General features: G+C 45.0%; 1 protein-coding gene across 1 annotated transcript in view; it reads right to left on the reverse strand.

The window, feature by feature from the left end:
- CORO2A (coronin 2A) overlaps positions 1-26116 on the reverse strand; it is a 232443-nt gene that overhangs the window by 205061 nt on the left and 1266 nt on the right. The window lies entirely within an intron of this gene.

Here is a 26116-nt window from a genome sequence, read left to right on the forward strand (position 1 = left end):
ATTCCAATCATCTTAAATCTAGCGCTGTACTACTTACTACTAACTTCTTGGCAGTCGGGAGGCCAGGTGTGTGCTCGTAGCGTAGCTCACTACGTCACGCGCCTGCTCCGCCCACTTTATGAATGAAGCAGGCACCGCTGCCATTACAGAAACAGATGCAGGCCCCCATTCACTACACAGGAACACCATTATGGGGGGGGGGATCTGTGGATGACACATAAGATAAGATGCTATATATGTGCCATCCACAGACCACCATTAGTTCAAAACCCACCAAAAGCACACCTTTTGGTTCAACATTTTTTTTCTTATTTTCCTCCTCAAAAAACTAGGTGCTTCTTATGGGCAGGTGCGTCTTATAGGGCGAAAAATACGGTAATTAATTATAACTTTTTGTGAATTGGGACATTTAAACTTGCTTTTTTTTTTAAATTCTAATTTAATCTAGTAGGAGTCGGAGTCGGTTCATTTTTTGCCGACTCCGACTCCAGGTACCCAAAATTGCCTCCGACTCAGACTCCACAGCCCTGGTAGCAGCAGCGCTGAGCTTTCTCCATTTATAGAAAATTTGTCTTACCGTGGACTGATGAACAGCAAAGCTTTTGGAGATATTTTTATAACCTTTTCCAGCTTTATGCAAGTCAATAAATCTTAATCGTAGGTCTTCTGAGAGCTCTTTTGTGCGAGGCATCATTCACATCAGGCAATGCTTCTTGTGAAAAGCAAACCCAGAACTGGTGTGTGTTTTTTATAGGGCAGGGGAGCTGTAACCAACACCTCCAATCTCATTGATTGGACTCCAGTTGGCTGACACCTCACTCCAATTAGCTCTTGGAGATGTCATTAGTCTAGGGGTTCACATACTTTTTCCACCTGCACTGTAAATGTTTACATGGTGTGTTCAATAAAAACATGGTAACATTTAATTCTTTGTGTGTTATTAGTTTAAGCCAGGCATCCTCAAACTGCCGCCCTCCAGCTGTTGCAAAACTACAACTCCCAGCATGCCCGAACAGCCTACAGGAATCAGCCTACAGCAGGCCATTGTGAGAGTTGTAGTTTTACAACAGCTGGAGGGCTGCAGTTTGAGGATGCCTGGTTTAAGCAGACTGTGATTGTCTACTGTTGTGACTTAGATGAAGATCAGATGACATTTTATGACCAATTTGTGCACAAATCCATATCATTCCAAAGCGTTCATATACTTTTTCCTGCAACTGTATGTAGTGCAGTAAGTCTACTGTGTTATGTGCCACTTGTGCAGGGGGTGGGAGATAAGGGGCCCACCTTGCTCAGGGGCCCACCGCGGGATTCACCTGTACCCCTGTGGGCCAGTCCTAGCCTGGTCTTTGAAGTTTTGCGAGGGAAGATCAGGCGCCATCATACTCTCATTGTGTTGCAGGCTCACACAGGAGCTAGACAAATGGATTGCAAGGTATATAGAAGCTTTGGTTATATGTATAGGTATGGGTTCTGGTTGGGTCACAGCTTGCAGCCCTAATGCAGTTTTTCAAAACTTATGTTACTTTACCGGAATACCCCTTTAATGTGGAGTTCGGGAAAGCTGACATATCTTGCTTCTATGGTTAGCCTACCATACATGAGCAACATCTCAGAACTTCTGAGATGTCAATGTTTCTCCATGCAGCAGGCCAGAATTACCACTAGGCATCTTCAATTGGTGAAATAAGGGTGTCGGATTTTGTTGTAGAAATCTCTGCGACTAAAAATCAGTTCCATTCAATTGCATAGGGTTGTTTTGTCGGCAGCCACATGCATTTCTGCAAGCCCCATTTAGATCAATGGAACGGATTTTCAGTCACAGAAACAACTGCAATAAAATCTGCCACGTGTGAAGGTGCCCTAAACTGTCAGGCAGTGTGGCAGCTTGATCAGACCAATTGGGCATTGATGCAGGGGTACAATCCAAAAGTATCAAAGAGACAATGCTTCACAGTTACATGCAGGTTTTGACTCATTCCCATTTTTCATGGATGTGTGGTATCTGCATTTTCCACAGAAAGCACATGTACCTATTGATTTTAATGTGTTTATTTACATATCAGTGGAAAAAATCTGAGACATGCACTACTTTGATCCATGCCCATTGAAGTCTATGGATCCGATAAAAAACAATGACAACACAGATGGCATCCCTGTTCTGCCAGTGTTTCATGGACCATCGGTAGAAGATGCTCTGGAAACTAATTTTCAGCTGAGCAGTGTCCGTTGAATACAGATGACACATGGAGGGCAAAAATGGTCACACGGACCAAACATGGATTCTTATGGATTTTCCACGGATGTCAAACGCACACGTGAACAAGGCCTAAAGGTGGCTTTACATATTAGGGTGGGTTCACATCAAGTTTTATGCCTCTGTTTGATGTATACGTTAGAAAAATTAAAAATACAAAAAACGCAGCATACCACGTTCTTGTATCCTGTAGAGTCCACTAAAAAAGTATACATTTTTTTCTCAATGGAACTCTACTCACTGTATGGCATTACTCTGAAGCATCCGTTTAATGTATACCTTTTTTGTATACATTAAACGGATGGGGAAAATGTCTTGTGAACCCAGCATAAGTCTAAAGTTAATCCAAACAGACAATTTCAACCAAGGTTCGCTGGTTGAAACTTAAGAGCAAACAATCATTTTAGCCGAACAATGACAGACCATTATGATTTGAAAAGAAGTCGGCCATGTTCAATATTTTCAGAAGACTGTTTGTGAACTTTTTTGAAAAAGAACGTTCCCGGAAAGATCTTTAGTCCATCGCCCAATTTTATTGAACGTGTAGGGGCAGTTTCAACAACTGTAATGGCCAATATGGACTAAAATGTGTATGGTCGAGACTGCGAAAGGAACGTTCAACCATCTAATGTGTATGGCCACCTTAAAGGATAACTGTCGTATTTTTTTTTTGAGTATTGGATTGTGGTGATTAATATCACCTTGGTGGCCCTATTTCAACTTTTCACTGTGTATTCAATTACCCCTTAATGCCACATTTTTGTTCCCCGTACTGCCTACTTTTACCGGTGCTTAAAGGGGACCTTTCACCGATCCTGACATTGTGAACTAAGTATCATGACATATACAGCGGCGCCCAGGGATCTCACTGCACTTACTATTATCCTTGGGCGCCGCTCCGTTCTCCCGTTATGTCCTCCGGTATGTTCGGGGACTTGGTTATAGTAGGCGGAGTCTGCCCTTGTTCTGCGGGCATCTCCTTCTCCTAGGCTGTAGCGCTGGCCAATCGCAGCGCAGAGCTCACAGCCTAGGAGAAGGAGATGCCCGCAGAACAAGGGCAGACTCCGCCTACTATAACCAAGTCCCCGAACATATCGGAGGACATAACGGGAGAACGGAGCGGCGCCCAGGGATAATAGTAAGTGCAGTGAGATCCCTGGGCACCGCTGTATATGTTAGGATACTTAGTTCACAATGTCAGGATTGGTGAAAGGTCCTCTTTAAAATAGGGTTGCTACGGAGCAAGCAGCGTGCAGGCTCATATTACTGACAGCCAGGGACTGTAAGTAAATGATTAAAGCCAGATCCTCCCCAGCAGCTGATAACAGTGCCTGGGCTGTGTGCACTTCTCCCTGTCCCTGCACTTGGCAGACGCTCCCTCACTCAGCAGAGCTGGAGGATGCAGAGTTGAATCAGCGCAGACCAGGGAAGGGAGATCTGCCATCTGCTCAGTGTATAAATGAAAGCAACATGTGGTAAGAGGACCCCTTTGTGCTGCAGGAGATTAACCCTTTAGGGGGAAGGGCTCTGGTTACTGACACTTTTGGGGGGCTATTGTTACTGGCTAGTGAGGGCAGGCGGGATTAGCCTCAGGGTAAGGGCAGTGGCGGCCATCATAACTGAATAGTGAAATTGCAGTTTTATGCAGACTGGTTGCTAAGGGCTGAATCTTATTAAATATGGGGTAAGCGAGTCAAATAGTAACCGATTCTGGAATATCATGTTATTAGTAACTACATATATGAAAATTTAAATTAGGGTCTAAATGTGACAGTTATCCTTTAAGACAGGACCTGGCAACAACTTCTCATCCCTTGTCGACATATGGAATTAGATGTCGGCATTGCCTTTTTCCCTACATTTTCCCAGTCTATTTTTCGGTAGAGAACTGAGTACTAAGACACAATATGACAAGGCCAAAAGAATTAAGATAATTAAATCCATAAGCATAGTGTGATGTGATTAATATGAATTGGCCGTATCATTTTTAAAGCCATGTGGTTAACATTATAACTTTATAGGCAGGCTGCTAACTAGCTGGTGAGGAACAGCAGCCTCCATGTTGTCTCAGTAGATGTAATGCAACCTAGGGATATCGCTGCTCCAATATAAGAAGAAAGCCTCATACATGGCCCATCACTAGTTACATCTCCCTTCTCTGCTGCTGTCTAATGCAGTCTTTGGAATTTCCAGCATCTATAAAAGTCAGTGTTTATGGTCCGATTAGGTTACTCTGGACTTTGGCTATAGATAACCAGAGCAAAGATCATATGTATTGTTTGTGTCTGCTGGATACTGACATAGCATGCGGAAAGAAAGCGGGAAAAATCACAGCAGGAAACATAGGGGACTTTGCCCAATCGTTTTCTTCGATGAAAATAATAGACAATGGCTATGTGCGATAGTAAATTCCAGTTTAAATTTAGACAATTCAACCAAAAATAAACCAAAAGAACAAAACAAGTCACATGGAGATTTTTATTAACCCTGTGACCCTTGCAGGGTATGGCCGCATGTGATGTGCATGTAGCAGAATTGCGTGCAGGAAAAAAAAAAAAAAAAAAAAAAAAAAAAAAAAAAATCATAGCGTTTAGGGAATTTCAGTTTTGAAATCTGCACTTGTATACAGGAACCCGGTATAAAACGCAGCAGATTCCACAGCAAATTCTCCAACAAACCACTAGAAAAAGCAAGTGTATGGGGTTCAATAGGTGTAGAAGAAAATAGATCTTGCAGATTTTAGAGTCTGCAAGCCTCGTCATAAGTTAGGCCATCCTCCGGCAGTCCATGTGGTTAGACCAATATCTACTTCAGCTAGTCATTTTACGCCAGAGAACAGGCAGAAATTATAGTGGATGTGTCGGGGCAGTGCCCACACCACTCCCCCTTTTCAGAATGTGGCAAGGGTGGCGTTGAAAGGCCACATGCTTGTAAATTTAGGTGTAATGGTGTTCAAAAAGTTGCAAACCAAGGGTTTGTGACTTTTTAAGGGCCCCTCCAAATAAATCCAGCAATCCAGTTCAGTTCCTCTGCAGGTGAAGTAGAAACACCGGAGGAGAACTGAAACTAGAACTGACCTCATAGTTCTCTAGACCACAGACAAGAAATGTTTCCAACGCATTTCGCCATTGACTTCAAGGGCATGCCAACAATGAAACGCGTTGGAAAGCTTTCTGGTCTGCAGTCTGCATTTATCTTAGTACTATGTCATGTACTTTTTAGTGATCAGATGGTATCCGTAGGCATTTACGAATGCGGATTCTTTTATATGTTTGCACTGATGACAATATAATCACATACCAGTATACGGTCTTAGAGTATGTCTTTATTATGATCGCATTGTGATTCATCTCCCTGGATGTTGAATCTTTTATACATTTTTAAATATTGGATTATTTTCTTTTTTGTTTTATTAATAAAGGTGTATTTTATGTATAAATAGCTGGAGCATTATTTATAGGTGCCATGGTTTAAGTGTATGCATCAATCACATACTGACGCTACCCACCATATTGGTTGTTACATTCTATAGGAAGGTAAACTCAGGACTCTCTCTGTTCTATAAATTCACAAGGTATAACCTGGGTATGATACGGCTTATGTATAAGATAAGAGAAGTACGCATAAGATAAGTGCAGCAGTATGCTACTGTATGTTGCACCAACGGTTAGTTTGGGCCTTGGTTCTGCTGTTATCATTGTGGGAACTGGCAATAAGTGTGTAACTCTGTGCCTACCTAATGGGAGGGGGGGGGGGGGGTCATGCACTTGGTAGACACTCTGCTGACAGAAACAAGGCTACAGCTATCCTGTCCCATCAGTTGTCTTTGGTTAGCCTCTATTTCCCACCTTAGGGTACTTTCACACTTGCGTTGTTGGATTCCAGCAGGCAGTTCCGTCACAAACGGATACCATTTGTAGACAGATCCGGATGCGGATCCGTCTCACAAATGCATTGCAATACCGGATCCGTCTCTCTGGTTGTCATCCGGAAAAATGGATCTGGTATTTATATTTTTCACATTTTCAAAGGGTATCTACCATCTAGTTTTCACCTAATTAGCTGTCAGACACTAGCGATCCGCTAGTGTCTGCTCTACCAAACCATCCTAATACAACAGCTTATTGTCCTGCCGTTTCGCTAAAAAACAAACATATAGATATGCTAATGAGCCTCTAGGTGCTATGGGGGCGTCATTAGCACCTAGAGGCTCGGTCTACCTTCACAAACTGCCGCCGCCCAGCGCGTCCCTCCAGCCCGCCCATCTCCTCCGGAATGAGATCCTCCCTGTGAGCCAGCGGACGAATTTCGCGCATGAGCGTCTGTATTCGCCGATGACGTCATAGTGCTCCGAAGAACAGGCACAGTGGAGATGTCTGAGCAGGGAAGCGGTCAGACATTCACTGCGCATGCGCCAAATACAGACGCGCACGGGGAGGATCGCATTTCGGAGGAGATGGGCGGGCTGGAGGGACGCGCTGGGCGGCGGCAGTTTGTGAAGGTAGACCGAGCCTCTAGGTGCTAATGATGCCCCCATAGCACCTAGAGGCTCATTAGCATATCTATATAAGTTTGTTTTTTAGCGAAACGGCAGGACAATAAGCTGTTATATTAGGATGGTTTGGTAGAGCAGACACTAGCGGATCGCTAGTGTCTGACAGCTAAATATGTAAAAATGAAGTGGTAGAAACCCTTTAAAGGCCCGCACAAACGCAGACCGCAAAACCGGATCAGTTTTTCCGGAACACTTGGGGCTGGATCCGGCATTAATGCATTTTAATGGAAAATAATGCCGGATCCGGCATATCGGCAAGTGTTTAACTCAAGTGTGAAAGTACCCTAACATTTCTGCTATTTTTACCATTGAAATGTAAGAAATGGAATCAAAAACGGAAGACGGGTACAATGCCTTTTGTCTGATAATGCTAGAAATAAGCAGTCATTTAAAAAAAAAAAAAAAAAAAAAAGAAAATGAATGGTTAATGAATAAGTAACTAAGGTCACAGCAAAAAAAAAAAAAAAAAAGTCAACACACTAAGCAATCAAACAGAAGGCCAAGCGTCCAGCTCTGGCTCACCATCTTCACTAGTGCATTACAGAATCAGTGCGGATTAACTTACAATGCAAGCCTAAACCCTTCTGTAAAACAGAGCAGATAGTGAATTATTATAGTTTAAAGGAAACGTGTCACCAAAAAGGTTATCAGCCAGTTAAACTCAAAGTAGCACATATATTTTTTTTTCCCGATTTCTTTTACCGATTGTAGATTTATTTATTCTATTTCCTGAACAGGAGTATGGGGGCGGCCATCTTGCCTGAGCTGTTCTAAATTGCTCTACAGCAGCCGCATGGGCCATAGACACAATGGTGAGGATGGGACCCTATTGACGTCTATGGGAGAGTGTTGTAGGCTCTCTGTGACCTGTGCAGAGGTCATTGTACAAGGAATAGATAAGCTCTGACAATCACCTATTGTGAATGGTGGATCCTGTCTTATCAATACACAGAGGTGATATCATTATAGACAGGATTAGAATGAGTTAACTGCAGTAAAGTGATCTGTATAAACCAATAAGTGGAGCCAATTATTAGGCTTAGTGGCCAGTGCAAAAACTGCAGGATTTCATCTTTTTTTGTTTACGGTAAATATATGGAATACATGGAAAATTAAAAACACCAAAAATTCTTTTAAAAAAAAGGGATTTAAACAGCAGGTCATTTTCTTTTGACACGTTTCCCTTAACTATTACACAAATATGCTAATCAGAAAGGTTATAGCAAAATAATGGGCGTTACAATGGCTACAGTCAGGTCCATAAATATTAGGACATTGACACAATTCTAAGATTTTTGGCTCTATACACCACCACAATGGATTTGAAATGAAACGAACAAGATGTGCTTTAACTGCAGACTGTCAGCTTTAATTTGAGGGTATTTACATCCAAATCAGTTGAACGGTGAAGGAATTACAACAGTTTGCATATGTGCCTCCCACTTGTTAAGGGACCAAAAGTAATGGGACATAATAATTATAAATCAAACTTTCACTTTTTAATACTTGGTTGCAAATCCTTTGCAGTCAATTACAGCCTGAAGTCTGGAACGCATAGACATCACCAGACGCTGGGTTTCATCCCTGGTGATGCTCTGCCAGGCCTCTACTGCAACTGTCTTCAGTTTCTGCTTGTTCTTGGGGCATTTTCCCTTCAGTTTTGTCTTCAGCAAGTGAAATGCATGCTCAATCGGATTCAGGTCAGGTGATTGACTTGGCCATCGCATAATATTCCACTTCTTTCCCTTAAAAAAACTCTTTGGTTGCTTTTGCAGTATGCTTTGGGTCATTGTCCATCTGCACTGTGAAGCGCCGTCCAATCAGTTCTGAAGCATTTGGCTGAATATGAGCAGATAATATTGCCCAAAACACTTCAGAATTCATCCTGCTGCTTTTGTCAGCAGTCACATCATCAATAAATACAAGAGAACCAGTTCCATTGGCAGCCATACATGCCCACACCATGACACTACTACCACCATGCTTCACTGAAGAGGTGGTATGCTTAGGATTATGAGCAGTTCCTTTTCTTCTCCATACTCTTCTCTTCCCATCACTCTGGTACAAGTTGATCTTGGTCTCATCTGTCCATAGGATGTTGTTCCAGAACTGTGAAGGCTTTTTTAGATGTCGTTTGGCAAACTCTAATCTGGCCTTCCTGTTTTTGAGGCTCACCAATGGTTTAAATCTTGTGGTGAACCTTCTGTATTCACTTTGGTGACGTCTTCTCTTGATTGTTGACTTTGACACACATACACCTACCTCTTGGAGAGTGTTCTTGATCTGGCCAACTGTTGTGAAGGCTGTTTTCTTCACCAGGGAAAGAATTCTTCGGTCACCCACCACAGTTGTTTTCCGTGGTCTTCTGGGTCTTTTGGTGTTGCTGAGCTCACCGGTGCATTCCTTCTTTTTAAGAATGTTCCAAACAGTTTTGGCTACGCTAAATGTTATCTCTCTGATGGGTTTGTTGTGTTTTTTCAGCCTAATGATGGCTTGCTTCACTGATAGTGACAGCTCTTTGGATCTCATATTGAGAGTTGATCGCAACAGATTCCAAATGCAAATAGCACACTGGAAATGAACTCTGGACCTTTTATCAGCTCATTGTAATTGAGGGAATAACATACACCTGGCCATGGAACAGCTAAGAAGCCAATTGTCCCATTACTTTTGGTCCCTTTACAAGTGGGAGGCACATATGCAAACTGTTATAATTCCTTCACCGTTCACCTGATTTGGATGTAAATACCCTCAAATTAAAGCTGACAGTCTGCAGTTAAAGCACATTTAGTTCATTCAATTTTGAATCCATTGTGGTGGTGTATAGAGCCAAAAATCTTAGAATTGTTTTGATGTCCCAATATTTATGGACCTGACTGTATAATGGGGTCCAATAACTGCACAAGTTAGGGACACACACAAACTGATTTTTTGTATTACCTCACATTATTCAAGATGTTTATGTGGCCTGCAGCCACCATTTGAGGGTGCTCATTACATATGAATTTATACAGCCCCCGGCAAATTCTTTAGGAACTGTCAAAATATGTATGCAGTTAGCACCCCCTAGTGGCAGCTGAAGATAAACCGAATTTAATATGACAGCTTAAAGGAAAGCAACAGGAGCAGTTCAATGCCTGGGGATGTCTCATCAGGGAGTGACTAGCGCATGTTTACCAACTGCAAATTCAGTCAAGCTTGCTCTACATTATCATGAGAAGTGGAGCATCAGGGAATGTATTATGAATGCATTTAATTGCATTGGGTCTATTTTTGCATGACCATAACGCACATGGTCAACTTTGGTGAACGTCACTCCTGTCCAGTAGACTACTTGCGGTCAGGAAAGAGTTTCTCCAATACTCCATTAACTGCTGAAGGAAATTCATGTATTAATAATAAATATCACGGGGGGAAAGTTTAGCTTTCAGAAAAATATGAATGTGTGTTACACCATACAAAGTAATTTTAATGTGCATTCGATTTCGGAGGGAAATTGATGTGCCAGCCATTACATATTTTGACATTAGCATGCAGGGTATTGATTATACACCTCACTTAAGATGTTTCCTGGATCTGTCATTCTGTGCCTGAATATTTTATCAAGGTCAGAACAGCAGTCTTCAACGTATGAGAATACATGCAGGCTACAGAAAAAACATACTGGGAAAAGGTTGGTTTTTTTAACCCAAAGTAGTTGCAATGCAAAAAAGTGCCCGCAGCCTTTAAATGGATCGTCTCACTTCAGCAAATGGCATCATTTAGAGAAAGTTAATATAAGACACTTACTAATGTATTGTGATTGTCCATATTGCTTATTTTGCTTCATTTTTTCATCATATTATCCACTACTCGCTTCCATGGCTATGACCACCCAGCAATCCATCAGTGGTGGCCATGCTTGTACACTATAGGAAAAAGTCAGCCTCTCTGGTGGCTGGGACCATAGGAGCACACATAGGCTGGTGCTTTTAAAATGTCATTATTACCATACAGTGAACACCAAAAATACTAAACCTTAAAGGGAACCTGCCACCGAGATTCTGTGTATAGAGCTAAGGACATGGGTTGCTAGATGGCCGCTAGCACATCTGCAATACCCAGTCCCCATAGCTCTGTGTGCTTTTATTGTGTAAAAAACCTGATTTGATACATATGCAAATTAACCTGAGATGAGTCCTGTCCCTGAGAGGAGTCCACTGTGTAGGAGCCCAGCACCGCCTCGCATCCTCAGAATCTCCTCCTTGCTCCCCGACGTCAGAAAGCTAGAGCGCCGCTATCTCGCGATGCGCGAGCTAGGGCATGCGCAGTGTCATAGTGTTCCTTCCCTGTTTTGACATCAGCCTCAGGGAACGAACTGCGCATGTGCTAGCTCGCGCATCGCAAGATTACGGCGCTCTAGCTTTGTGACGTCGGGGAGCAAGGAGGAGATTCTGAGGATGCGGGGCGGTGCTGGGCTCCTTCACGCTGGAGTCATCTCAGGGACAGGACTCATCTCAGGGACAGGACTCATCTCAGGGACAGGACTCATCTCAGGGACAGGACTCATCTCAGGGACAGGACTCATCTCAGGGACAGGACTCATCTCAGGGACAGGACTCATCTCAGGGACAGGACTCATCTCAGGGACAGGACTCATCTCAGGGACAGGACTCATCTCAGGGACAGGACTCATCTCAGGGACAGGACTCATCTCAGGGACAGGACTCATCTCAGGGACAGGACTCATCTCAGGGACAGGACTCATCTCAGGGACAGGACTCATCTCAGGGACAGGACTCATCTCAGGGACAGGACTCATCTCAGGGACAGGACTCATCTCAGGGACAGGACTCATCTCAGGGACAGGACTCATCTCAGGGACAGGACTCATCTCAGGGACAGGACTCATCTCAGGGACAGGACTCATCTCAGGGACAGGACTCATCTCAGGGACAGGACTCATCTCAGGGACAGGACTCATCTCAGGGACAGGACTCATCTCAGGGACAGGACTCATCTCAGGGACAGGACTCATCTCAGGGACAGGACTCATCTCAGGGACAGGACTCATCTCAGGGACAGGACTCATCTCAGGTACAGGACTCATCTCAGGGACAGGACTCATCTCAGGGACAGGACTCATCTCAGGGACAGGACTCATCTCAGGGACAGGACTCATCTCAGGGACAGGACTCATCTCAGGGACAGGACTCATCTCAGGGACAGGACTCATCTCAGGGACAGGACTCATCTCAGGGACAGGACTCATCTCAGGGACAGGACTCATCTCAGGGACAGGACTCATCTCAGGGACAGGACTCATCTCAGGGACAGGACTCATCTCAGGGACAGGACTCATCTCAGGGACAGGACTCATCTCAGGGACAGGACTCATCTCAGGGACAGGACTCATCTCAGGGACAGGACTCATCTCAGGGACAGGACTCATCTCAGGGACAGGACTCATCTCAGGGACAGGACTCATCTCAGGGACAGGACTCATCTCAGGGACAGGACTCATCTCAGGGACAGGACTCATCTCAGGGACAGGACTCATCTCAGGGACAGGACTCATCTCAGGGACAGGACTCATCTCAGGGACAGGACTCATCTCAGGGACAGGACTCATCTCAGGGACAGGACTCATCTCAGGGACAGGACTCATCTCAGGGACAGGACTCATCTCAGGGACAGGACTCATCTCAGGGACAGGACTCATCTCAGGGACAGGACTCATCTCAGGGACAGGACTCATCTCAGGGACAGGACTCATCTCAGGGACAGGACTCATCTCAGGGACAGGACTCATCTCAGGGACAGGACTCATCTCAGGGACAGGACTCATCTCAGGGACAGGACTCATCTCAGGGACAGGACTCATCTCAGGGACAGGACTCATCTCAGGGACAGGACTCATCTCAGGGACAGGACTCATCTCAGGGACAGGACTCATCTCAGGGACAGGACTCATCTCAGGGACAGGACTCATCTCAGGGACAGGACTCATCTCAGGGACAGGACTCATCTCAGGGACAGGACTCATCTCAGGGACAGGACTCATCTCAGGTTAATTTGCATATGTATCAAATCGTTTTTTTTTTACACAATAAAAGCACACAGAGCTATGGGGACTGGGTATTGCGGATGTGCTAGCGGCCATCTAGCAACCCATGTTCTCAGCTCTATACACAAAATCACGGTGACAGGCTCCCTTTAAAAACATTGGTGGAATTGCATTTATTTATTTTTTTTAACTGTTATCCCCAAAAATGTTCTAACAGTTTATTTACCTGATGTACCGAAAAATAGTGCTATTAAAAAATATAACTTGCCCTGCCTAAAACAAGCCCTCATACAGCTATAGAGACGGAAAAATAAAAAAGTTATGGCATTAGGCTTATTGCACACGACAGTATATTTTCACGGTCCGCAAAACGGGGTCCCGCTTTTCCGTGACCGTTTTTTCGTCCGTGGGTCTTCCTTGATTTTTGGAGGATCCACGGACATGAAAAAAAAGTCGTTTTGGTGTCCGCCTGGCCGTGCGGAGCCAAACGGATCCGTCCTGAATTACAATGCAAGTCAATGGGGACGGATCCGTTTGACGTTGACACAATATGGTGCCATTTCAAACGGATCCGTCCCTATTGACTTTCAATGTAAAGTCTGGAGTCCCTTTTATACCATCGGATCGGAGTTTTCTCCAATCCGATGGTATATTTTAACTTGAAGCGTCCCCATCACCATGGGAACGCCTCTATGTTAGAATATACTGTCGGATATGAGTTAGATCGTGAAACCTCATTTCCGACAGTATATTCTAACACAGAGGCGTTCCCATGGTGATGGGGACGCTTCTAGTTAGAATATACTACAAACTGTGTACATGACTGCCCCCTGCTGCCTAGCAGCATCCGATCTCTTACAGGGGGCCGTGATCAGCACAATTAACCCCTCAGGTGCCGCACCTGAAGGGGATAATTGTACTATCATATCCCCCTGTAAGAGATCAGGGCTGCCAGGCAGCAGGGGGCAGACCCCCCCCTCCCCAGTTTGAATATCATTGGTGGCCAGTGCGGCCCCACCCCCCTTCCTCCCTCTATTGTAATAATTCGTTGGTGGCACAGTGTGCGCCCCCCCCCCTTCCTCCCTCTATTGTAATAATTCGTTGGTGGCACAGTGTGCGCCCCCCCCCCCCCTTCCTCCCTCTATTGTAATAAATAGTTGGTGGCACAGTGTGCGCCCCCCATCGGCCCCCCCTCCCTCTATAGCATTAACAACATTGGTGGCCAGTGTGCGGCCTCCCATCCCCCCCCCCCCCCCCCGATCATTGGTGGCAGCGGGTTACTAGCAATAGTACAATAGTAAAAGATTCATACTTACCTTGGAGCTGCGATGTCTGTGTCCGGCCGGGAGCTCCTCCTACTGGTAAGTGACAGTTCATTTAGCAATGCGCCGCACAGACCTGTCACTTACCAGTAGGTGGAGCTCCCGGCCGGACACGAACATCGCAGCAGCCACCAGCAGGTAAGTATGAATCTTCTACTATTGTACTATTGCTAAGTAACCATGGCAACCAGGACTGTAGTAGCGTCCTGGTTGCCATGGTTACCGATCGGAGCCCCAGCGATTAAACTGGGACTCCGATCGGAACTCCGCTGCCACCAATGATGGGAGGGGGGGGGGGAGATGGGAGGCCGCACACTGGCCACCAATGTTGTTAATGCTATAGAGGGAGGGGGGCCGATGGGGGGCGCACACTGTGCCACCAACGAATTATTACAATAGAGGGAGGGAGGGGGCGCACACTGTGCCACCAACGAATAATTACAATAGAGGGAGGGGGGGGGGGGCCGCACTGGCCACCAACCTATTATTACAATAGAGGGGGGGGGGGCCGCACTGGCCACCAATGATATTCAAACTGGGGAGGGGGGGAGGGTCTGCCCCCTGCTGCCTGGCAGCCCTGATCTCTTACAGGGGGATATGATAGTACAATTAACCCCTTCAGGTGCCGCACCTGAAGGGGTTAATTGTGCTGATCACGGCCCCCTGTAAGAGATCGGGTGCTGCCAGGCAGCAGGGGGCAGTCTTGTACACAGTTTGTAGTGTTTTCTAACTAGAAGCGTCCCCATCACCATGGGGACGCCTCTGTGTTAGAATATACTGTCGGTTCTGAGTTTTCACGAAGTGAAAACTCAGCTATGAAAAAGCTTTTATGCAGACGGATCTTCGGATCCGTCTGTATAAAAAGTAACCTACGGCCACGGATCACTGACACGGATGCCAATCTTGTGTGCATCCGTGTTCTTTCACGGACCCATTGACTTGAATGGGTCCGTGAACCGTTGGCCGTGAAAAAAATAGGACAGGTCATATTTTTTTCACGGCCAGGAAACACGGATCTCGGATGCGGCTGCAAAACGGTGCATTTTCCGTTTTTTCCACGGACCCATTGAAAGTCAATGGGTCCGCGAAAAAAAACGGAAAACGGCACAACGGCCACGGGTGCACACAACGGTCGTGTGAAAGAGGCCTTATAGAGATCAAAAAATAAAATTGCTCAGTAAACCATGATGAAGGCCTCATTGAGAACCTTTAAATCCATTAGCAGATCCATTTGGAGGAAAAAAAGAATAGCTAAATGTGATGTGAACAGGTCCTTACATGTGAAAACAACATTAGGATAGTTTACACACAGTGATAGCTGTAATTTCCTGTCCACATTAAAAGTGCAATAATGTAATAGCAAATGCAGTTCTGATGAACTTACAACAGGTCAATACTTAAAATGCAGCAGTATAATGGCCATGGGTAACTGAGCTTAGGCCACATTCACGCAGTGCATGCAGATTTCCCAAGTGGATTTTTGTGCAGCAAAGTTAGGCTTCTTGCACACGAACGTATTTTGATTCTGTTTCCGTTACGTTTTTTTGCAGACCTTATACGGAACCATTAATTTCAATGGGTCCGCAAAAAAACGGAAGGTACTACGTGTGCATTCCATTTCAGCGTTTCCGTTCCGCAAAAAAATGAAGCATGTCCTATTATTGTCCGCATTACAGACAAGGATAGTACTGTTCTATCAGGGGCCAGCTGTTCCGTTCCGCAAAATACGGAATGCATACGGATGTCATCCGTATTTTTTGCGGATCGCAAAATACATATGGTCGTGTTCAAGAGGCCTTAATGAGATTTCCAAAAGGTCATCTACACAGTTCTAAAATTTTCCATGTGTAAATAGACCTGTGGTACAGATTTTGAAATCCGCAGCATGTCAATGCTTGTGCGGATGTTCAGTGTAGATTTCAACCACAATCTGGGGTAAATCCACGTGAAATCATGACCGCAATCTCATAGCTCAACCTTAATCATGCCATGAGTAAAGGCTACTTTCACAGTCGAGTTTGGTGCAGATCCGTCATGGATCTGCACAGACGGATCCGTTCAGATAATACAAACGTCTGCATCAGTTCAGAACGGATCCGTTTGTATTATCTGTAACATAGCCACGACGGATCCGTCTTGAACACCATTGAAAGTCCCCGACGGATCCGTTTTCTATTGTGCCAGATTAGGTCAGAGAAAACGGATCCGTCCCTATTGACTTACATTGTGTGTTGGAACGGATCAGTTTGGCTCAGTTTCGTCAGATGGACACCAGAGCCCTGCAAGCAGCGTTTTGGTGTCGGCCTCCAGAGCAGAATGGAGACTGATCGGAGGCAAACTGATGCATTCTGACCAGATCCTTTTCCATTCAGAATGCATGAGGGAAAAACGGATCCGTTTTGGACCTCTTGTGGGAGCCCTGAACAGATCTCACAAACGGAAACCGTTTGTAGCCTAAGATCGCTGTCAAAACGTGTAAGCAGTAGTGCACTTATAATGGCTGTGGTTGTTTTTAACATGAAGAAATAAAGAGGAAGACATTATAACTGCACTTTGTGCTGGATGATTGCGTTTTTCACGGAGAGAGCAGCAGCCTGAACCAAAGACCAGACAGAAATCTGTCTCAGACTACCTCAGACTCCCTGTAAGCACTCTAAACTGGAGTCACACAGCTCCGGTCTAATGGAGGTAAGCCAAGCACCATCTGTGGAGAATAAACAGCAGGAAAACATCCCCTGTAGGTACTGACTTGCACATCATTTTTGACTGGAGAGTTGCTTTTAGGCCCCTTTCAGATGAGCGTGTCCAGTGAGGAAAACATGTTCCATGTGGGAGCGTGATTTCCCACTATGTACACTATCCATTTCACAATGATAAGATTTATAATGCTGTATATCCCTGCCCAACCTTGCATTTATTGGATTTTACTGACTTAACGCCGTCCGTACAATGCAATAGATCCGAGGTCGGGCTGAGACACAGAGCATTATAAATCATTATAATGCTGTGATGTCCTGTTACTGTCACGGGTAATGGGGAAGGGGAAAACACCAGATTCACACAAAAGAAATAGACAACAGTGTAGGCCTCAAAAGCTAAGTTAGGCTGAGTTCACACGAGCGTGTCCGGATGCGTTGCGGCAAACTCGCGCGAGTAGGTACCCAATTGCAGTCAGTTTTGACTGCGATTGCGTTCCGTTGTTCAGTTTTTATCGCGCGGGTGCAATGAGTTTTGCATGCGCGTGATAAAAAAAACTGACTGTGGTACCCAGACCCGAACTTCAGTGCATCCCCCAATTTTCACAGGACCCACTGTAAAAAAGCCTTTTTTTGTCTGCAAAAAAGACAAGAATAGCACAAGATCTATCATTTGCACGGATTTGGACAGCACACGACGACATCCGTGTGCGGTCCATTTTATTTTTATTTTTGCAGACCCACAGAAACAAATAGGTCCATTTGCGATTTGCAAAAAATGTGGATTAGATGCAGACCAAAAATATGGTTGTGTGCATGAGACCTTAAAAGAATTTAACCAATGGTAGTTACTGAGATTTGCTACAAAAATCAGACCCAGTAACTTTATAAGCCTTTAGGTTTTACGAAGAAATTCTACATACTGTATGAAGTGCACTAAGAAAAAATTACACACTAGAAACCAATTCACGTACAAGTTGCATATTCCCCTCCCCCGAGGGATAGCACACAGCAAAATTTCCACAGATTAATTTTATGCAATGAAAACACGCAGTTTTTACACCATATGTGTGAACCCTTAGGCCGTTTTCATACGAGCAGATTTACAATCCGTATATGGCCCGGATTTTATGCACCAGAATCCGCTGCTACTATGATTGTTTTCTGTGTTTCTACTTCTGTCGCAAATTCTACCGTTTGTAGATGGGTCCAGGCAGTGGCTTAGTTAGGGTGCAGCACACACAGTCAGGTTTCTGAATGCAGTTTTGGAAGCCAAAATCAGGAGTGGATCATAAAACGAGAAAGGACAGATTAAAAAAAATAAAAATAAAAAGTTGTCTCTGTCCTTTATCTCGTTTTATGATCAACTCCTGATTTTGGCTTCCAAAACTGCATGCAGAAACCAGACTCTGGCCGTACACTTAGGCTAGGTCTACACGATGACATTTGTGCGACACATGTTGCAGTTTCGTTGTGCCCTATGTGTCGCGCGACAAATGTAGTCGTGTAGACCTAGCCTTAGACTACGTACACCAGCACTGGAGCCATACATTTGGAATATAAAGCAGCTACCCCTGTACCTCTTAGAGCTACCTTTGAACATGTCATGTGTTGCTGTTCCCCTACTATTACGTATGCCAATGCACCATTTCTATTAGGCCTCATGCACACGACCGTTGTGTGCATCCATGGCCATTGTGCAGTTTTCCGTTTTTTTTTTCGCGGACCCATTGACTGTCAATGGGTCCGTGGAAAAATCGGAGAATGCACCGTTTTGCAGCCGCATCCGTGATCCGTGTTTCCTGTCCGTCAAAAAAATATGACCTGTCCTATTTTTTGACGGACAACGGTTCGCAGACCCATTCAAGTCAATGGGTCCGTGAAAGAAGACGGATGCACACAAGATTGGCATCCGTGTCCGTGATCAGTGGCCGTAGGTTACTTTCATACAGACGGATTCGAAGATCCGTCTGCATAAAAGCTTTTTCAGAGATGTTTTCACTTCGTGAAAACTCATATCCGACAGTATATTCTAACACAGAGGCGTTCCCATAGTGATGGGGACGCTTCTAGTTAGAATATACTACGAACTGTGTACATGACTGCCCCCTGCTGCCTGGCAGCACCCGATCTCTTACAGGGGGCTGTGATCCGCACAATTAACCCCTCAGGTGCAGCACCAGGGGCTGCCAGGCCGGGGGGGGCGCACACTGGCCACCAATGATAATACAATAGAGGGAGGGAGGGGGGGGGCGCACACTGGCCACCAATGATATTCAAACTGGGGAGGGAGGAGGGTGTGCCCCCTGCTGCCTGGCAGCCCCTGATCTCTTACAGGGAGCTATGATACGCACAATTAACCCCTCAGGTGCCGCACCTGATCACAGCCCCCTGTAAGAGATCGGCTGCTGCCAGGGGGCGGTCATGTACACAGTTCTCAGTATATTGTGTTAGAATGTGTTAGAATATACTGTCGGATCTGAGTTTCACGATCTAACTGAAATCCGATGGTATATTCTAACATGGAGGTGTTCCCATGGTGATGGGGACGCTTCAAGTTAAAATATACCATCGGATTGGAGAAAACTCCGATCCGATGGTATATTAACTCCTGCCTTTACATTGAAAGTCAATGGGGGACGGATCCGTTTGCAATTGCACCATATTGTGTCAACGTCAAACGGATCCGTCCACATTGACTTGCATTGTAAGTCAGGACGGATCAGTTTGGCTCCGCACTGCCAGGCGGACACCAAAACGACTTTCTTCATTTCCGTGGATCCTCCAAAAATCAATTAACCCCGTTTTGCGGACCGTGAAAAAATACTGTCGTGTGCATGAGGCCTTAGTCTGTGCATTTTATTGATATGGTTATAAACTAAGAATTTATCCCATTCTTGCACTGCTGGAAACATAAGATGACATCATGTACATACTCATGTGATGTCACGGTGCTTGTTCCTGGTACTGAACCAGTTAAACCACACAAGAAAGGATGGCATCAGGCCCTGTCATATCTTATTACATTGTGGCCTTCCAGCTGTAGCACAGCATTTAGGAAATTCAAACAAAAGGCAAAAGTTTTAACTTTCACCCGTCTGGCAACATTTCATACTCTGTTACACCCAAGCGTCCATGCAAGAAGTAAGGCTACTTTCACACAATTACGACAGAGTGATCCGCCAAGCAGTTCCGTTGCCGGAACTGCCTGCCGGATCCGGCATTTATTTTTTTCACCTTTTTTCGGTCAGCGCAGGATCCGGCATTTTGAATGTCGGATCCAGCACCAATACATTCCTATGGAAAAAAATGCCGGATCTGGCATTCAGGCAAGTCTTCAGTTTTTTTCGCTGGAGATAAAACCGTAGCATGCTGCGGTTTTATCTTTTGCCTGATCAGTCAAAAAGACTGAACTGAAGACATCCTGAACGGATTACTCTCCATTCAGAATGCATGGGGATATACCTGATCAGTTCTTTTCCGGCATTGAGCCCTTTTGACGTAACTCGGTGCCGGAAAAGAAAAACGCTAGTGTGAAAGTACCCTAACCTATACTATATACAGTACTTGCAGCCATGACTTAGTTATGCTTTCTCTTGTCTACTTTCAACTAAGTAGAAAGTCATACACCTAAATGTCTATCACAAAGACTAATTAGGACAATACTAGCAATAAAGCCCATTGTGGGGGTAAAAAAAATACAACGGGCTCTAGAAAAGTCTGTCCCCTAGCATGCCACCACTCTGTTCACTGCGTATGCCACCCTGCCCCCTTGTATGTTCATTGTGCATAAACACAATGGGCTCTTGAAAACGCTTGTTGGTCATTCCTTTCATCTATATACATAAAAGTTTGTTCTTCATAGGCTCCTATGTGCCTTGATGGATCTCAACGAAACATGGTACATATACTCTTCATGATCCAACTAAATACTGAAGGGTTGTCAAGTTCTGGAAGATTCTAATAAGGTAATTAGGGATGAGCGAATTTCATATTTTGAAATTCGTTTTTGGCTCGGGTTGTGGTATAATGTGAATGGCGTTATGGATTCCGTTACAGCGGACCATAACGCAATTCCATGATGGAATGCATAACGGAATGCCTTTAGAGGCATTCCATCATAATAGAAGTCTATGGGCTGCAAAACGGATCCGTCCCGTAGTTTCTATTATGCAGGAGAAGAGTCCCCAGCATAACGGAAACGGGACAGATCCGTTTTGCAGCCCATAGACTTCAATTATGACGGAATGCCTCTAAAGGCATTCCATGTAATGTATTTTTGATGCAGAGTGCATTAAATGTATACACTAACTTAACTGTAACTGCTTCTCATCTCCCTGCATGTGCTGGCTAAAAGGCAAACTGTTTTCTGCCTACAACAACCAATCACAGCACAGCTTTCATTTTACTACAGCGCGTCTCAATCTGCCTCTCCCCACTTGTTGTCAGATTATAAGGTCCTTTGTGATTCAGAGTGGAGATGTATAAAAGACAAACTGTTCGTTTCCCACAGCAACCCATGAAGCAGCATGCATTTTATACAATAATGTAACTGTAGCTGCTTAGTTACTGCTTCTTACGCTGCCACAAACTGTTTGTTGCCCATAGCAACCAATGAAGCAGCATGCATTTTATAAAACAATGTAAGTACCTGCTGAGGCACGGCTTCTCACTCTGCCTCTCATCTCCCCGGCATGTGCTGGCTAAAAGTCAAATTGTTTGTTGCCCATAGCAACCATAGTTCAGCTTTCATTTTTACTACTGCGCTTCTTACAACACTGTAGACCGATGTTTACCAACCGGTAGCAGTTGCAAAATTACAACTCCCATCATGCCATGATGGCTGCAGCATTAGGCTGCTTTCACACAGCCAAAATGTTTGGTGTGTGTTTGATTAATATTATTGTCAAAAACATGGGTCAAAAACACAGAACAGGTACAAATCTTTCCATAAGGGTCCATTCACACATCCGCAAAATGGGTCCGCATCCGTTCCACAATTTTGCAGAACAGGTGCGGACCCATTCATTTTAAATGGGGCCGGAATGTGCTGTCCACATCCACATTTGCGGATCCGCACTTCCATTCCGACAAAAAAAATAGAACATGTCCTATTATTGTCCGCAATTGCAGACAAGAAAAGGCATTTTCGATAAGAGTGACGGCGATATTCGGTCTGCAAAATGCGGAACGCACATTGCCGGTGTCCATGTTTTGCGGATCCGCAAAACACATACAGAAGTGTGAATGGACCCTTAGACCTCTCCGTGTAGGTTTCACTCCTGGTTTTGGCTCTCACTGGCGGAAATGACTGATCAAACACTCATTGTGTGAAGTTATCGGTGCAGTTCATGTATCAATAAGGTCCTTCTCCGGAAGGTTGTCCTTGTTACCTACAGCAACCCGAGTTCAGCTTTCACTTTCTAAACGTCAGTGGAATAATACATGGAAGCATGACATATCCAGTGACTGTACGCCGGACAGCTGCACAGCTCCGGGGGTTTGCTTAGTAATGGATGTGAACATGGTGATAATGTATAATCCAGAATGAAAGTGTAATAATTACGCTACGGGTAAGTGACTACCCACAGTTCCATTTACAATCATATAAACGTTGTAGCTAGGATTGGCTGTGACGCAAATGGACATGAAACAACACAAGGGATTCATACAAGTGCGGTTAAAGTACGTTAGGCAAGTTGTAAATGAACACTAGAAAGCAGGCACATGGCATCAAAACAAGGGGTGTGTGTACAGGGCTTTATATGGCATCTCCACTGCAGGGTAATCAGAAATCTACACAAACCAATCATTCCAGCGCACTTAGGCCTCTTTCACACGAATGTGACGGATTAGCTTCGGATGCGTTCACTGAAACTGCACCATTTCGCAAGCAAGTTCAATCAGCTTTGTCTGCATTTGCGTGAAGTGGTTCCGTTTTTTCCACGCGGGTGCAATCTGTTTTGTTGCGTTTTTCACGTGCTTAAAATAAATAAATAAATAAATGAACGTTTACAAACAACGTCTCCTAGCAACCATCAGTGAAAAAAGGCATCTCATCCGTACCGCATCCGGGTTTTTCACTGAAGCCCTATTCGCTTCTATGGGGCCAGGGCTGCGTAAAACGCAGAATATAGAACATGCTGGGTTTTTCACGCAACGCAGAACTGATGTGTTGTGCACAGACCCATTGAAATGGGTCATGATTCAGTGTGGGTGCTGTGTGTTCAATTCACACACCTGCATGGAAAACCTGCTCTTTTAAAAAGGGGCATATACACAAGGGAGGCACACAAAAAAGAAACCTACCTCCAGCTATAGTATGACAAAATGAACGAGCAAGTGGATTGTTTGTTTTTGTGTTTTCTTTAATAACCCACAAGTCACAAAAGATGCTGAAAGTGGTCCCCGTTCACGTCCATGCATCTTTGGGCAGGTCGGATGTTGTTGGCCGATACCGCGGATAGTGTTTGTGATGTTTTCCTTGAGTTCATCCAGGGGATGTGGATTGTTAGCGGACACTTTCCCCACAGATAAAAATCTCATGTGGACAAGTCTGGGGAACGCGATGGCCATTACCCCTTGCTTGCAGTTCATGAACCCGTGCCAGTTCAATAAGGTGTGGCAGGTTTCCCATCTTGTTGGAAAAAGCAGGACATTTTTTATTCTGCAGCATCAGCATCTGCCAACTTCATCCGACGTGCCCAAAGATGCATAGATGTGATCAGGGACCACTTTCAGCATTTTTTGTGACTTGTAGGTAATAAAAAAATAAAATAAAATCCACTTGCTCATTTATCGTGTCATACTATCGCTGGATGTGGGATACAGAGTCGTACAGGGCGGCCCACGAAAAAGTACGTTCAGGGGGTTGTCCACGTGATTGTGGGATGTATCTAGATCTTGATCGCATGGTCTTCAGAATGCAATCTGTACAAGCCACTTCAAGAATGAACCCTGTATTCCATCTGCTGGATTTGTGATCATTTGGCAGTGTAATACTGCCGCCAATGAACGAGCAAACACTCGTTCATCGGGCAATCCAAATCTTTTGACAGGTTAAAAAGTCCTCATTTGCAGGCGGCAGATCGCGGTGTCTAATCACCATCTCCTGCCGGCAAACAATGATTCAGTATAGGGAAGGGCGATGGTATAATGATGGTCTAATACACCCTTAGGCTACGTCTACATGACGACATTTTATTGCACTAATATGGTGTCGCACTGCAACATGCAACATGCTGCGACTGCGACGCAACAGTCGCAGAAAACCCATTCGAGATGGATTTTTCTGCGACTGTTGCGTCGCAGTATGTTGCAGTGCGACACCATAGACTGCCATTATAAAAACTGTCGCGCGACATTAGTGCAACAAAATGTTGCAGTGTAGTTGTGCCCTATCTGTCGCGCGAGTCGTGTAGACGTAGGTTCAAGACGGTTTATTTATAGAGGCAGGAAGACATGAAGCCTCTTAAAGAAACAGCACACACACACAGATCCCTCAAGACAACGCCACATTTTACTTTATGGAGAAGAGCACGTTACTGATTGCAGTTCGGCGTGTCTTGATGCTATTACGGTAAGACCACATCGCGCGGCTGAACCCACAAGGGTGCATCGGCAGCGTCTGTTTCTGTCATTTGACGGTGCCTCCATTATTTTTATCATTCAGAACAATCGGAAACAAATAACATCAATGTGAACAAAGCCTTATTCAATTTTTGGGGCAATTTACCACAAACTCTTTGCCACGTTTTGCTTAGATCTTCCTCATTACTGATAAACAGGACCTACTTTTTCATTAAACCATTACAAATCCTACAGAGGGTTGTTTTTTTGGTGCCTTCACACGCTGCAGATTCTGATGCAGCATTTTGCGCAACTGAAAATCCGTTCCATTCACCTGAATGGGGCTTGCAGAAATCCATGTGTTCGCCTCCGCATTGAAATGAATGGAACTGATTTTCAAGGGATTCTGTCACCAGATTTAACCCTATTAAGCTCGCTGACATTAGCGATGTGCTAATGTCAGCTAAATCTAACTAGCTTATTCCTACTTTTATCTATGCCCCCGTTACGACAGAAATCTAACTTTTATAATTTGCCAATTCGCCTCTAGGAGCAGGGGGGGGGGCGGCATTGTTCCTGCTCCTAGAGGCTCCGTTCTCCCACCTTTGTCGCCTCCCTCCAAGTCCTGATTGACAGGACCATGCAGCGCTCGCATCTGTCTGCCAGCCCTGTGCTCTGGTGAAATCTTGCGCCGTTCAGAATTTGGCGCAGGCACGGTGAGGAGGCTGGCGGCCTGCAAGCATCTTTCCCTCACCGCGCCAAATGCTGAACGGCTCGAGATTTCACCAGAGCACAGGGCTGGCAGACTGATGCGATCGCTGCCTGGCCCTGTCAATCAGGACTTGGAGGGAAGCGACAAAAGTGAGAGAACGGAGCCTCTAGGAGCAGGAACAACGCCCCCCCTGCTCCTAGGGGCAGACTGGTAACTTAAAGTGGCCCTGTTAAAAATACTAAAAGTGACCCCATTTTGTAGTTGGGTCCAAACTGATGGAAGGCAGGGTCAGCAATACCATATTGAGGTACATTATACAACCCCAACAGAGCCAAACACCACAGTCCATCACAAAATACATCCCCAAAAACTTCCACTGGCTGGCTGTAAGGAGGGCCCAGGAGCCCCCTGGGCATTGGCCCACCAGGAAATCTCCCTGTAAGGTCTATGGCCAATCCGTCCCTGGTCATGTGCACGAGTCCTTATGCCCGATTCTTACCAGGTTTTTTTGTCAGTAGAATCTGGTGTGGATGTCATGTCAAAAAGCCGCCGGCAGCAGAATCTGCCTCCCACTGTTTTTAACGTAGATTCCATGTTAAAAATCCAAAACCGCATGCAGATCGTCCCCATACATTTTAATGGGGATTCTGCATGTTAATTCAAACATCGCTTTTTCTTTTTTTTTTTTTTCCTCTGGTCTTGAAAACCAACCAGCAGAAAAAGGAAATGTCCTATCCATGCTTGCAGCATCCAGAATTCCCACTGAAAATCCTCACCAAAAATCGCATCAAATATTGTGTTAAAAACCGCATCATGATTCCACTTCAGACAGTTTTTTGGGCTTTCAGCCCAGAAAATCCTCTGTGTGCACATTCGGCAGATGCACTGGGCGATACACCTGGCACATACACCGCAGGGGTCCACAGACCTGATGGAAGCCAAAAGCGTGCTCCTTAGAT

This window comes from Bufo bufo, chromosome 2 (assembly GCF_905171765.1).
Source record: "Bufo bufo chromosome 2, aBufBuf1.1, whole genome shotgun sequence".
In the NCBI taxonomy this organism is placed as follows: domain Eukaryota; kingdom Metazoa; phylum Chordata; class Amphibia; order Anura; family Bufonidae; genus Bufo; species Bufo bufo.